Genomic DNA, 15,333 nt, shown 5'->3' with positions numbered 1-15,333 from the left:
GACAATGGTAGTAAGAATAGGAGGAGGTGAGAGACTTAACCGAAGGAGTACCCAATGAAAATGGAACAGCTGAAGTATTAGGCTCCAAGCTCGAAAGTCTGGCTGCAATGTAGGAAAAGGTGAGGGTTCGTCTCTTCCTCTTGCAGGCACATAGCGCATTTGTTAAGAAGTGGAAGGCCTCTTTTTTGGAGTTGATCGACTGTGAGAGCTCGTTGGTGGCAGGCTATCCAATTGAACATTTGGACTTCTGGAGGGGCTATGGTTGACCAGACTTTGGTCAAGACGGAGGTGGGGTTCGGGGGGTAAGTAGGGGGTTGGATAAGTTTGTTGTAGGAGGAGGCAACTGAGAATCTTCCGGATGGAGAGAGAGTCCACACCAGAGAATCAGTCCCTGATGGAGATAAGAAGATAGGGTGTAAGGCAGCAGACAGAGAAATGAAGAGTGAAGTCTCTTCTTCGGTTAGGTTTCTCCTGAAAGAGGGATTCCACAACCTACGACCCCCTGAAAGAATCATTTCTTCAGCTACGGTTGGATTTTTGTTCGAGGAGAGGTGAAAGAGAGAGGGGAAAAGGTCCTTCAGAGGGGAATGTCCAATCCAAAGGTCGGACCAAAAACGCACTCTCGTGCCTTCTTTAGGATGGAAGCGAATAGATTGATTTAAAAGGGCAAGCGAGGAATCTAAGGATTTTCAGACTCCTGAGGCCCTACTTCGGGAGGTCCTGTCAGGCACCCACTTGTGATCCGAGATCCTGCATTTGTTGCGAATGACCTGTGCCCAGAGAGAGTTAGGTTGGGTGGCCAATCTCCACCACCATTTCCTAGCAAAGCCAGGTTTAGTTTTCTCAGATCCCTGATACCTAGGCCACCTTGGGATTTGGGTAGTCGGACACTGTCCCAAGAGACAAGATGGTGTCTGGTTTTTTCCCCTTTGCCGGACCAAAGAAAGTTTCTCATAAGCTGGTCCAACCTATTAGCAACCGAGGCTGGCATGTGGAAGATGGACATTAGGTAAACCGGGGCATTGGCCAATGTAGCTTTGCCTAGCGTCGAGCGGCCTACCAAGAAGAGGAACCTTCCTTTTGAGCCAGCCAGACGCCTATCCACTCTATCAATAATCTGAACCCATTGTCTTTTTTTGGGCTTCCCTAAACCCAAAGGAATGCCCAAGTAAGTGGTGGGGAGTTCATCTTTCACAATCCCAAGTAGGAATAAGGCCCTCTGATCTCTTGTGTTGTCAAATCCAGACTTTGAAGCCAGTGACAGTCTCAAAACATTTGAGGAGCCTGAGGTTGTCGATCTCGAGTGGGGACGCATCAAGGAAGACTAAGGTGTCATCTGCGTATTGCAGATGTGACACTGAAGGGCCTTGTGAGGTACTTTGGAAGGCTGAAAGAAGACCTTCCTAGTAAAGGCGGGAAATAAACCTGCTGAAAACCTCTGCAACAATAGCGAAGAGAAGGGGGGAAAAAGGGTCCCCTTGGCGAAAGCCCCTCGAGGAAGGGAAAAACCCTTTAGTGCTCCCGTTTATAAGAATAGAGAAATGGGGGTGGGAAATACATCCTTTCATCCACTTTCTCCAAAGGTGTCCAAAACCCATCCTAGCCATCGTTTCATCAAGAAATGACCAATCGATATGGTCATAGGCTTTTTCCCAGTCAATTTTGAAAATTAAGCTTGGTTTCTTTGGTAAGTGCCTAGTGTGGAGGCACTCATGAGCTACCACTACCCCATCCAAAATCTGCCTATCTTGGATGAAGGCAGATTGGGACGAGGAGATGGTCAGTGGGAGGACATGCTTGAGTCTCGATGCCAAAGCCTTAGCCAGAATCTTGTAAGAAAAGTTTAGCAGGCTAATGGGACGAAAATCCTTTAACTCCTCTGCCCCATCAATTTAGGGAACAAGAGCGAGAAAAGTTGCGTTTATCGCTTTGTTTAAGATTCCCCTATGGTAGAATTCTTCAAAGAAGCTGCAGAAGTCAGGTAAGAAAGTACCCAGGAAGGATTTAAAGGGGGCCACCAGGAATCCATCCAGCCCCGGAGCTTTGCCTTTGGCTAGTTGATCAATGGCACAGGTGATTTCCTCTACTGACAAAGGTCGTTCCAGCCACTGTGACCAATGAGTAGGAAGGGTTAAGAAGTCTAGATTGGTCATTCTTGGTCAGTAGTCCAAAGGGGCAGTGTAGAGAGACTTGAAATAAGCAAGGATGGCAGATTCTATCTCATCGGGCTGAACCAGATAGCGATTATCCACCTTGATAGTGGATATCAAATTGTCTCTTCTACGGCAATTTGCTATGCGGTTGAAGAAGGCAGTGTTCTGGTCCCCTGTTTTTAACCATTTGACTCTGGATCTCTAGTACCAGAAAATTTCTTCTTTCTTGAGGGTGGATAGGTAGTCAAACTTGGTTTGGGTTCTAAGGTTAGCTTATGTTTCTGTGAGGGGTCTGGACTCTTCTATCCCATCTAGGTCTTGAATGGATTGTAGCAGAGAGTTTTTAGTTTGAGAGTAGTTTCCAAGTAGAGATTTGCTCCAAGTAATGACAGACTTTTTGAGAAGTTGGAGTTTGGTTTGAAACTTATAACCAGCTCTATCGGAAACCTGAGATGAGAAAGAGCACCACCAACTAGGGATAAGACCAGAGAGGGAATGCTCTTCTAACCAGGCCAGTTCGAAGCGAAAAGGTTTCAGTCCCCCTTGTAATAGCCTGGGTATTCAGCAGGATGGGGCAGTGATCCGAGGTAGGTTTAAGCAGGGTGAGAGCATGGGAGCCCGGGAAGGAAGCATCCCAGTCTAGAGAGAGTAGGAAACGGTCCAGCTTGGCAAGGGAAGGTTGAGCAGAGTGGTTGGTCCAAGTATAACTATTCCCTTGGAGAATGATGTCTACGGGTTCTTGGCAGGACACGAAGTTAAAAAAGTCGAGCATGCCCTGTGAGATGTTTGGATTGAGATTCATCTTGTATGACCACTTGATGATATTGAAATCCCCATCCAAAAAACCAGGCTGTGTGGGGTAAAGAAGCAACAAAATCTAGATCAGACCAGAGGCGAGAACAGAGAGAGGCAGAGTTGGGTCCGTAAATAGTAGAGAATTTGAAGGGGAACCCGTCTGAAACCTAAGGAGGACCGTGACCGAGAAAGAATCTATGTGAGAGGAATGGAGATGGTGCTCAGTTGGATTCCAGAGAACCCAAATTCCACCAGAGCCCCCTTCTGCAGGTACGGTAACCCATTGGCAGGGTCTTCTACCCCACACACTGAGGACTAACCGTAGGTCAAGCTCCGGCTGTTTGGTTTCAGTTAAGGCTAAGATGGCAAGACAAAGTTTGACAGAGAGGTCCCTAGCAGAGTCCCTTATGGACTTCTATCCCAAACCTCTAATGTTTTAGGAAAGGATCTACATTGATAGGGGAAGGAACAGCAGGGGAGGCAAGCCTGGCCGACCGCCTAGAAGAGGGAAGCACCGAGGTGGTGGAAGGAGTTTGGGCACCGTCAGAGGACGAAGACCTGTTTGCATCTGGATCTCCACCACCTGTCCCCTCCCCCCCTCCCTTGGGTGAGGAATCCCACCCCTTTTCTAACCACTCTCTCCTCTCTCCTCTCCCCCTTCTGGTTACCAGGGGGTCTCCTCTCCCTCCCCCCCTTTTCCAGCCAGTCCCCCTTCCCGTCAGCCACCTCCCCTCGGCTGGCCCCCTCTCTTGCTTTCTCATCTGGCTTCCCCTTCTCTTTCTGATAGCCAAGAAGTCGGCACTTCTCTCAACCCTTGGGCCCTCCTACTGCTTTCTTTTTCCTTCCTGTCACTACACCTTCTTTCCGAGGGCGGCTTTTCACTCTGTGCGGTTCTCCTTAGTTTTGTCAATGGAAGTGGACACCTCCCTGCTCCCCTATGGCATCCTTGCAGTGCACTTCCTTGACCCCTTCCCCCCCGACCCAACCTACCTCTCCTCTCTCCTCGCTCCTTACTTTCCCCAATCCTCGCAACTTGTCCATATCGGCAGGAGCACTACCGTTCACTTCCCCTACCCAACCTTTTATCCCTACCCGAAAAGTGGACGAAGACCAAACATGAAGGGGCAAGTGGTGAAGAGTGAGCTAGATTTTGCGCTTTCTACAGGATCCTTCCAAAGAGGTCCAAGCTCGAAGACAGAGGGTAGCCCCTTTGAAGGCTAAACAGTTGGAATTTTGTAATGCTTGACGAGCATGTTCTGTGGACGAGAACGAGAAAAGAAAGTCACCACCGGAGAGGCACCTGGCTGTGATGTTAGGGTCCTGCCAAAAGTTTTGTGACCATTTTTCTATTCCTCTCGCATCGTCTCGTGAGGGCTGGAACATACCAACCAGGGAGGCAAGATATTTGGATTGAAGAAGGGAGGATTCTTAAGGGGGGATGGAGACAAAGAAAGGGCAAAACGGGGAAGCCTTAAAAGGGGGGGAAGAAGACCCCTTTGAGGCCACAGGAGACACTATGGAAGCAAGGGACGAGGGGCAAGTGGTTACCTGTGAGTAGGAACAAGGGAAGGAAGAGGTGGGGGCCGCAGCCGCTGAAACCTCTTGCAAAGAGGTGGGTGGAGGGGCCTATTTCTCCTTCGAGACGGAGGGGTCGAACGCACGAAGAGGGGGCTGCGGCCTGGTAGGGGGAAGGGGAGCACGCCAGGATGGCTTGGGGTAAAGGTCATAGATAAGGTTCCAGTTGAAAGGGGAGGGGGAGGGAGAGGGAGGAGGACGACGACGACGTCTCTGCATCATCTTTTTGAGTTTTTCAACCGTTCCATTGATTAATGTTCTTCTTACTTCTCTCCTAAAAATCAAATCAAAATCTTCCCCTCTTCCCTCTCAAATCAGAGCGCAAAATTCTAAAACACATCTGCCTGAACACTACAATCAGATCTGAAACCCTAAAATTACATTTGTGTGAGCCCTAAAATCAGTTGTGAAACCCAAAAATTCGATCCGAAAATTTTAAATTAGGAATGACTTTTTTTTTCCGAAAGTTTCATATTTAGGGTTTGAAAGTTTCAAATCCTAAATTTTCCTTATTTTGTGAACCAGAATTTCTGAAGATCTCATGACCCCTAAAATTAATCTGAAAATTTCAGGTTGAATCTGAATTTTTCCTTTAGTTTCAAACCCTAATTTTTTTTTATTTTGTTGCCCCTAATTGCTCCTCTTTTCATCCTTACATGGCTTCCTCGTCTACAAACCTTCCTTTGACTCCTAACATGCTCCCACATATGGTCTCTATTAAATTGAACTCATTTTTTTTATTCATAACTTGGAAAAGGCAAATTGTTCCAATCCTACATGGGCCAATGTTGATGTTATATTTTGATGGAACCTTATCTCCTCCTCCAAAACTCATTGAGAAAGAGATTGAGATGGCATAAAGGAAATGAAACTAGTCTCCAATCTCGAATATGAGAACTGGTTTGCCACATACTAGTCATTAACAAATTGTATAGATTCCAATCTTTCCCAATACCTTATATCTCAGTTGATAGTGTTCATTCGACCAAATTGTGTGATCTTCTTCATGAGCTTTACTTTCAATCGTTTAAGGAAAATTTGATTGCATATTCATTATCAACTCCTCGCCGCATACCAATGAAGCTGAAGGGCAAGTTCTATAGGACAGCTGCGAGACCCACTTTGCTCTATGGGGCTGAATGTTGGCTGGACAAAAAACAATATACCTATAGAATGAGAGTAGCAGAGATGAGGATGTTGAGATAGATGAGTGGCAAAACAAGAATGGGATAAAATTAGAAATGAATTCATTCGGGAGAATTTAGGTGGGGCACCAATAGGCGATAAGATGAGAGAGAGTAGACTTAGGTGGGCTGGTCATGTGTGCCATCACCAAGTACAACACTTGTCAGGAAGTACGAGTTAGTTCAAGTGGAAGGACTTAAAAAGGGCAGGGGTAAGCCCAAAAGGACATAGTTGGAAGTAGTTCGGCAAGATATGGAGACTTATGCCCTCATTGAGGGTGTGGCCTTTAATAGAGCAGAATGGCGGACCAGGATTCGTATAGCTGACCCCAATTAATTGGAAAAAAGTTATGATGATGATGATGATCCATTGTCAACTCCAGCAATGCAAGAAATCCATTAGTGAGTTAACATTTTGAAAGGACTAGTGACCAGTTAGTTAGTGGTCGTTGGTCATGAGGTTAGCAATGATGATAGAGTATTTAACCTGCTTGGAGGATTAGGTGAAGAATATGACCTGTTCGTCACATGAGTCATGTCTAGACCGCCTACACCTAGCTTCAATGAACTTTGTCCTCTCTTGCTACAACATGAAGATTTGTTTTAGAGAAAACCAGTCAAAACTTAAAGAAGATATTCATGATGTCTTAAATGTCAACTGATACAACTCCAACAAGGCTACTAGAGGCCATGGAAGAGGAAGATGCAACATGATCGTGGTCCCCGTAGATTTAACCCATCCAACCAACATCACAGAGATAAAGGATATGTTTTTTCTTTTTTAAAGGATATGTTGATAATAACAATCAGTAACAAAGACATAATGCCTGGGGAATTTTAACAATGCCCCTTCAGCTGGCTAGTGCCAAGTATTCTAAAAAACACAAGGTAGTGCTAGGCAGTCTGGGAGTTCCTAGCCACTAAGCGCCTAGGCGGCCACACAAGTTAGCGGCTGCCCAGACCTAGGTTGAAGAAGAGGGGCAGGAAGCAAGGGAATATGAGTATATATCATAAAATATTAAAAATCCCATAATCCAAAAAGTTGCAAACCATTCGAAATTTGTAATAGATAGACTACTAGCACAACCATAAATAAAATATAATAGCAATCAGTAAATTAGTAATACATAATCCATAATCCATAATCCATACTCCATTGATCATACTCCATGCTTCATAGCTTATATCATTCCATAATCCATAGTTTCATACAATGATATAACCACACAGCCATACACATTAGAGGAGATCAGTAGAAAATAGAAAAAAAAATATATATATATATATATATATACAGTCTAAGACTCAGTACTCGAGAGTCAAATGTCTTCAGCCATCATCAGAAAAAGTAGGGTAAGCATCATCATATTCATCGGAGTCGAGTCCATCATCATCAGAGTCTTCACCCTCTTCAATATAACGCTCGTCCTTCCTTACGTTAGAGATCGCCTCTTCCTCCTCTTCTTCTACCCCCCTCTTACTCTACATAGATGAGGCCCAAGAGTTTTGGCGCTTCACCTTTTTCTTGTTTTTTGTGTTTTACTGAACTCCAATATTGCTTAATCTCCTCCCTAGTAGCCTCGGAAACATTTTTACACGGAGCACCATCCCCAAAGCGTTTCTTAAATTAGTAAATACCCTCATTAGTATCATTTTCACAATAATTACAACTTATATAATTTTTGTTATTTGGATTCGGGTTACGACCACTTCTAGAAAAACCTGGAGAAGATATTTCCATATAGCAAGACTCCTTCTCTTTGTTTTTTTATTTTACTAAATTCATTGTCTAATCTCATCTCTAATAGCTTCAAGAACCTTTTTACAAGAAGTAACATTCTCTTTAATACCGACTAGGTGTTTCTTGAATCGGTTAATACCCCCTATTGGTATCTTTTTCACAAAAATTACACCTTATACAATTTTTATTATTTCGTTTTGGATTATAACCATACTTCCAACCTCAATCACCACTTTTTGAATAACCAAAAATAGATTTATCCAAATGACAAGGCTTTTGTTCCTATTTGTGTTTTATTAAATTCATATACTGCTTCATCTCCTCTCTAATAGCTTCAGGAACATTTTTACAATGAGCAACCTTCCCCCTAATACCGGTATGGCGTTTTTTGAACTAATTTATACCCCCATTAGTAACTTTTTCATAAATTACATCTCATATGATTTTTGTCATTTGGATTTGGGTTGTAACCATACTTCTAACCTAGATCACCACTTCTAGAAGAACCTGAAGAAGACATTGAAATAATAAATAAAATCTCAAATATGAAGATTTTTAACAAACCGTTTTGCTCGATCTTCAATCTTCAATGTTTGAAATGTTTCCCAATCTCAAATACTTCCCAAAAACCCTCTAATACGCTTCAAAAATCATCAATATCAAATCCAAACCAAATGACGATGTTTGGATAGATTTTTCAAAACTCTTAAATACCCAATCAATCTCTTAAAAATGTAAAAAAGTGATTATTTTTAAATTTTTATCCACTCTAAAGGGAAACAAAGGAGTTTAGGTCACACAATAACCTAACTCCCCCTTCGCCCCTTACTTAGGGGTAAAAAGGACAAAAAAATGCCCCTCAAAGAGGGGCACTTCGCCCCTGGGCATTGGGCACCTGCCTAGGTGGGGTTCCAGCTGCCTGGGTGCTAGAGGGGCCACTTTTTGAAACATTGCTAGTGCCAACAAGCCCTTGCATGCTAGCTTTGTGGAAAAAAGAATAACATAGCACCTACTAATGTTACCATAGATATATCCACACTTCGATATGTCACTGCCCTAACACAGTCAATTGCAAATATAAATATATTGCAGCCATGAATGCCTATTGCACATCGCCTTAGTTGAAAATATTCTAGGGCAAATTGATGAAGAGAAAATGAGAGTAGAAGTAAGATGTTGGAGAGCAGTACCTGAGAGAAAGAGAAGAAAGAAGAAACGAAGAGAGAAAAAGATGTGTGAGAGAGAGGGACGAGAAGAGAAAGTTGTGCATAAATATCAATCATGCTCAGCTTGCTAGAGATATCTTGTAGTCTATCCTGTCCAACAACTTTAGTGAAGATAACTGCATGAGGAGTATGAATGATCTTGACAACAACTTTCTCTCTAATGAAGTGACAATCTACTTCAATGTGTTTTGTACTTTCGTGAAATACACGATCCTCAGAGTTATTAATGGAAGCTTCATTATCACAGTATAGAGTCATGGGAAGCTTAACTTTAACCCCCAAATCAAATAGAGCACTTTTGATCCACATTACTTCACATGTACCATGAGCCATAGCCATGTATTTTGTTTCAACACTTGATCTTGCCACCACATTGGGTTTCTTGCTTTTGCAAGAAACGAGATTTCCTAAAACAAAGGTGCAAGAACCATTTGTGGATCTCCTATCAGTTTTGCATCCGTCCCAACCAACGTCAGTGTAAATAGTAACATCAGAATGCCCTTGATTGGAGAAAAATATCCATCTCAAATATCTCAATATTTTGTATATACTGCATCAACATGTGGTTTACGTGGTGCATGCACAAATTGGTTGAACACACTAACTGAATAAGAGATGTCTAGTCGTTGATCGTGGTATATAAGCTTGCCTACTATTCGTTGATACTAGATATGAATTTCAAGTAACTCTCCCCTTTTTCCATGAAGTTTATGATTGACTTCTACAAAAGTATCAGTTGGTCTAGATCCCAACATCCCAGTTTGTTGTAATAGGTCAAGCACATATTTTCTTTGGGAGATGGCTACCCCTTTCTTTGATCTTGCCACTTCAATTCCCAAAAACTACTAAAGGGGGGCTAAATCTTTGATATTGACACCTTGCTTAGATATGATTTAAGATCACCAATATCCTTCACATTGTTCCCCTGTTACAACAGTATCCTCAACATACACTATAAAGGTTTTTGATTTCGGGTAAGCATTCGGGGTATAATCGTTTAGAATTTTTGGGTTGTACCATCTTCTTTCTCCTATATATGTCTTCAGCTCCTTTTCAAGATATACACCATCTCTTCAGATAAAAGTGGCAAGGAAACAGGAAGGACAAAGGTTTTAGATGCAAAAAACAACACCTACACTTGCTGTTTTGAATAGGAGATTAGGAGATCACGGAAGTTTTGGAGAACTTATTTCAAATAGAAAAGAGTACAGAAGTGTAATTTGTGCATGGCAGTTCTTATTTTCATAAGCCCTGATACATCCATGTTGTTAATCAAGTCAGTACGTGCATAATCCAAGGAGAGATCATTTAATGACAACCAATAGGATATTGAGGTACATAAAGGGCAACACGAATGATGGGTTGCTTTACCTTAAAGATAATCCTAAGGATATAAATCTCTTAAGAATTGTAGCCATTTCAAATGCAAACTAGGTTGGGAAACCAAGAACCAAGATTTCAGTCACAAGTTATTGATTGTTAATGGGCAGCAACTTGGTATCCAGGTGAAGCAAGGAGAGAAAGCAGTCACTTCTGAAATTACATGGACAAGGAGCCTTTCTATGTTTCTTCGGATCAAATTGTGCAGTAGTGTTTTATACTGTCACAATCAAAGTGTCATAGCCATTTCCTTGAATCCAATGCTTCATGGAAAGGCCAAGCATATTTCGATAGATCACCATGTTGTAAGAGAGAAAATTGAATGCAAGGAAATAGTTGCAAAGTTTGACATTATCAATGTGTAGGTGGCCAGCATTTTTTCCATAAGGGTTGACGAAACAGAGATAGAGAGATCTTGAGGGGCAGCATTAACAATATGATGTGCAGGGGCAAACTTGGAAATAAAACACTTATGTTCGATTTTATTTATTCTATACTCATATGTAATATTTGATATGGGATTGTCTACAAAAAGACCATTTACCTTTTATTCAAGGAGATCACAATCATTATTGTCTCTTACATTTCAAAATGGGTGGTTGTAAGAGTGTCATTGATTAGACACAAAATTCCAAAAAAAATTTATCGGACTGCAAGGCTCACCCCAAGCCATCCAATTTGATATCTAATAAGTGAGAGTAGTTGTGAGCTCCTTTAACAAAAAGTAAATGGTCTCTTTGTAAACAATCCCATTTGATATTGCCATGGGCATATATTTGTATTGCTAACAATATATGTAAGAATATAAAGGCGTCCAAGAACAAAATGGTTCGTCTTGGACGATCCATTGGAGATTCAACCACTCTCCTTCTTCACTTGTGCATAACATGCATCTTCTTCTTGTTTCTTTCAGCCCCCTCCTTCGCGTGGGAATTAGCAATCCTGAGGTCTCCATACACTTGATCTAAGAATGATTAGGGACCAGAAAGGGAGGACAGTCCTCCAAACGTTTTACAGAATTTGAGCAAGAGAAAGGGTGGAGACATCTGTATCCTCTGGCCCAAAAGATTGTCGACGCATGGTATGGCCTTGGATAGCTTGGAAGGTGCAGTCACCTTCAAAAATTCAATTATTTCGTTCTTTAAAGGGTCCACGTTGTGGCAAGTACAGAAGCACGTCCTAGGAAGTGGCCTGTAGCCAAGTAAGGGGAATACAAAAGTCAGGCATGTGGGGGAATACCTTTCACCAGGACCCAAACCTTGTGTTTTCAGATATCCCCTATACCAGGCGACAATGGCCGAAGCAAGAGTCATCCTCCTTCTCTCCTTTGAACTTGTATTTTGATGAAGATGGGGCTTGCTGAGCTAGTTATTTTGAGAGGAAGGAAAAAAGATAGTCTCCCCTTGAAAGGGATGCGTATGATATGCAGGGGATTTTCCAGGTCTTATTTATCCATTGTGCTTAGGCCGTTCCTCCGCGGGCTAAAGGATCTAATGAGTGAGGCTTCAAAAGCTTTTGCACGGCATTATAAGCAGTCTCCATCTAGATAAATGTTTGTTATGTCAATTATTTTTTAGCCACTAATATAATGCTACTAGTTTCTCATAGAAATATCTATTCTAACCCACCTAATGAAAAAAAAATGCCTTTACTCAAAAAAAATTGTATTACAAAGCAAGGGTAATGAGAGCCCAAAAATGTGGAGTACATTAATGAAATACTCCATGTGTATGAGTACCCCAACAAAACCTTATATATATATATATGGAAAACACTACGCAACGCCTATAGGCGAAAAAGTGAACAGTGATTTCACCACCCCCATCATTGTCAAAAGTTCTTCATGCGGTCACGATTATAGGATAGTGTTTTATTTTTTATTTTTTTTCTACAAATCGGAATAACCTAAAATTTGGAGCGTGTATTAATAATCAAAAATAGGGGAATCTTCGAAAATTATAAAAAAAATATTTTACAAAAAAAAATTGACCAAAATACCCCTGAAAAGTTTTGAGGGTATTTTGGTCAATTTATTTTTTGCGGATAATTTTTTTTATATTTTTATTAGATGCGCCTCAAAAAGATGTACAACCCCTCCAAATTTCAGGTCATTTCGATTTGTAGAAAAAAAAAAAAAAGAAATGAAACACTAATTGACAATCGTGACCATGCGATGAAATTTGGACGGTGATGAGAGTAGGAGAAATCACTATTTATTTTCGCCTATAGGCGTTGGAAAGACTTTTCCTATAGATATATGGGTTTTGTTAGTCTACATCACTTATGGTGTAGACCCATAAAGTGCTCAACATTTTTAAACATTTAGATACCCTTATCCTATAATATAGTAACTTTTTGTTTAGGGGTAATTTAAGTAATTAATCAAGGGTAAACTAGAAATTCTTAATAGAAATAAAAGCATTTATTAACAATAGTGGACAATGACATCACCTATATGGTGTGTGACATCTCCCACAAGATGCATTGATCGTTTTTAACTACTAATAGAATGTCACTATTTTCTATAAAAATATTCATTCTACCCTTCTAAATGACCAAAAATGCCCCTACTTGAAAAATTTTGTATTATATAATTCAAGGGTATTTTAGCGGTAAAAAATGTTGAGCACTTTAAGGGTCTACACCACCAATTGGTATAACCTAACAAAACCCTATATATACATATATATATATATATATATATAGAGAGAGAGAGAGAGAGCAATGATCTAATGCAACGGTTGTGTCATAGTATAATGCAACGACACTTCTAGAAAACTATGTTTGTGGTATTTGTATGACCCCAAATTTTGCACACATACTCTCTTCATCTCAATAATCAATCCCCAAAAAAAAAAAATTAAAATTTGAACACTAGATATGGTCAAAATGAGTCCCCCCCAAAAATGAATCTAGACCATTCATTTTATGATTTTCAAGATCTTACCCTTGATAAACTCAAAATCATTTTTTCCTTTTTTAACATTGTTCATCTAATCATAATAAAGTCATCCAAAAAAATTGGAAACGAAAATATCCTTCTAAGGCCTAGATCCAAGGATCTCACCAAAATGAATGGCCTATGTTAATTGGGCTAAAAAAATACTTTCTAAGTTGTGTTTTCAAATTTTTTTTTTTTTAATTGTTCATTAGAATAAAAAGAGTGTATATTTCAAAATTTGGATCAAACAAATGGCCATAAGATGGTTTTTTTAAGTCGTTGCATCATATTACTATACAACAGTTGCATGAAATCATTGCTCATATATATATATATATATATATATATATAATGCTGACGTAGGCCTACTAACGTACAGCTACATATAGGCCCAACGGCCCAGATTCAATCTGGACCGATCTGACGGACAGACCTCATTTCGTATTTGAATATTAACTTTTTTTTTACAAATCCAAATCATGTAAAATTTTAGGCATCTATTCTTCTCATCAACGTGCACCTAATAAAAATATTTAAAAATTAATTTGCAAAATATAAATTGATTAAAATACCCCTCAAATATTTTGGGGCTATTTTGGTCAATTTATTTTTCACGAAATATTTTTTTGATATTTTTATTGGATTCTAATATTTTTAAAGAACACACGTCCAAAATTTCAAGTGATTTGAATTATATAAAAAAAATTAAAATTCGAATACGAAATACAATCATGATCATTAGATCGGCCCAGATTGAATCTGGGCAGTCTAGAGGGTAAAGAAATTTCGATGAGGTTAAGAAGGCCATAAGCGAAAAATGATCATGTTATAAACAATCAAAACTTAAAAGAATATAAAAATGCTAAAAAAAATGCTAAACAAATAGTAAGTAAAGCTAAACTTAAAGCATATGATAATCTATACAATAAACTGAGAACACGAGAAGGTGAAAAAGATATCTTCAAATTAGCAAAGCTAAGAAAGAAAAAATGTAGGGATCTAAACCATATTAAATGCATTAAGAGTGAGGATCAAAGAATCTTAGTGAAGGATGACGATGTTAACGAAAGGTGGAGAGTCTATTTTCAAAAATTATTAAATGACGAACACAATGGGAACATAGTGGTAGAAGAGATTATTGGTACAAGTGAGGGTGGAAGTCATAGATACATTCGTAGGATTAGGATGTCGAAAGTGAAAGAAGCTTTGAAAATGATGATAGGAAGGGCTTTAGGACCAGATGATATCCGAATAGAGGTTTGGAAGTGCATAGGAGAAATTGGCATTGACTGGCTGACGAAGTTGTTCAACAAGGTGTTGATAACAAATGAAACATATAGAATTGTGAAAACTATCGAGGGAACAAGCTTATGAGCCATACTATGAAGCTTTGGGAGAGAGTCATTGAGCAACAACAAAGGCATGAAACAAGTGTATTCGAAAACCAATTTGGTTTTATGCCAGGGGAAAAGACCTCCACATAGTCTTTATTGATCTAGAGAAAGCTTATGATAGAATACCTCAAGATTTGATTCGATGGGTGTTAGAAAAGAAATGCGTCTCTAAACACTACATCGATTTGATGAGAGATATGTAGGATAGAGTGCTAACTAGTGTACAAACAACTAGTGATGAGACAAGTGAGTTTTCAATGATAATAGGTCTACATCAAGGGTCAACATCGAGCCCACACCTCTTTGTCTTAGTTATGGATGACTGAAGTTGGCACCTACAGGATGAAGTACCGTGGTGCATGTTGTTCGAAGATGACATAGTTTTGATTGATGAGACCCGAAATGACGTCAACACAAAGTTAGAACTTTGGAGGGATGCTCTAGAATCCAAAGGTTTTAAAATTAGTCGGACTAAGACAGAATATAAGAAGTGTAAGTTTAGTAATAATAGGAGTAGAGACGATGAAGTAGTCAAGATTGACGGCCATGAAGTACAAAAAAGACCGCACTTTTGATATATTGGATCAATAATCCAGAAAAATAGAGAGATCGAGGAAGATGTTGTACACAAAATTAGAGCTAGGTGGACGAAATGACGATGTGCAACTAGACTTTTATGTGAACGTCGCATACCAATGAGGCTGAAGGGCAAGCTCTATAGAGCAACGATGAGACCAGCTTTACTCTATGGGGTAGAATGTTGGGCAGACAAAAAACAATATACCCATAGAATAAGAGTAAAGGAGATCACGATGTTGAGATGGATCGAAATAAATTTATTTAACAGAAATTAAGAGTGGCACCAATAGGCGATTAAATGAGAGAGAGTAAACTTAGGTGGGTTGGCCATGTTTAGTGCCAACCAAATACAACACCTATTAGGA

General features: G+C 40.0%; 1 protein-coding gene across 28 annotated transcripts in view; it reads right to left on the bottom strand.

Moving 5' to 3' along the window:
- Positions 1-15,333, bottom strand: part of LOC18444248 (Zincin-like metalloproteases family protein) — a 49,632-nt gene that overhangs the window by 30,917 nt on the left and 3,382 nt on the right. For 2 of the 28 annotated variants that reach the window (XM_088871912.1, XM_088871911.1), the window contains one exon: positions 11,294-11,596. The exons of the other annotated variants lie outside the window; for them this stretch is intronic. The gene's annotated coding sequence lies outside the window, so the exon portion shown is untranslated. Of the gene's footprint in view, positions 1-11,293; positions 11,597-15,333 lie in introns of those variants that run through there. 28 annotated transcript variants of the gene reach the window in all.

Source organism: Amborella trichopoda, chromosome 7, assembly GCF_054954075.1.
Source record: "Amborella trichopoda isolate Santa Cruz 75 chromosome 7, AtrichopodaSantaCruz75HAP2 v2.0, whole genome shotgun sequence".
In the NCBI taxonomy this organism is placed as follows: Eukaryota; Viridiplantae; Streptophyta; class Magnoliopsida; order Amborellales; family Amborellaceae; genus Amborella; species Amborella trichopoda.
This window is presented reverse-complemented; position numbering and strand designations above follow the sequence as displayed.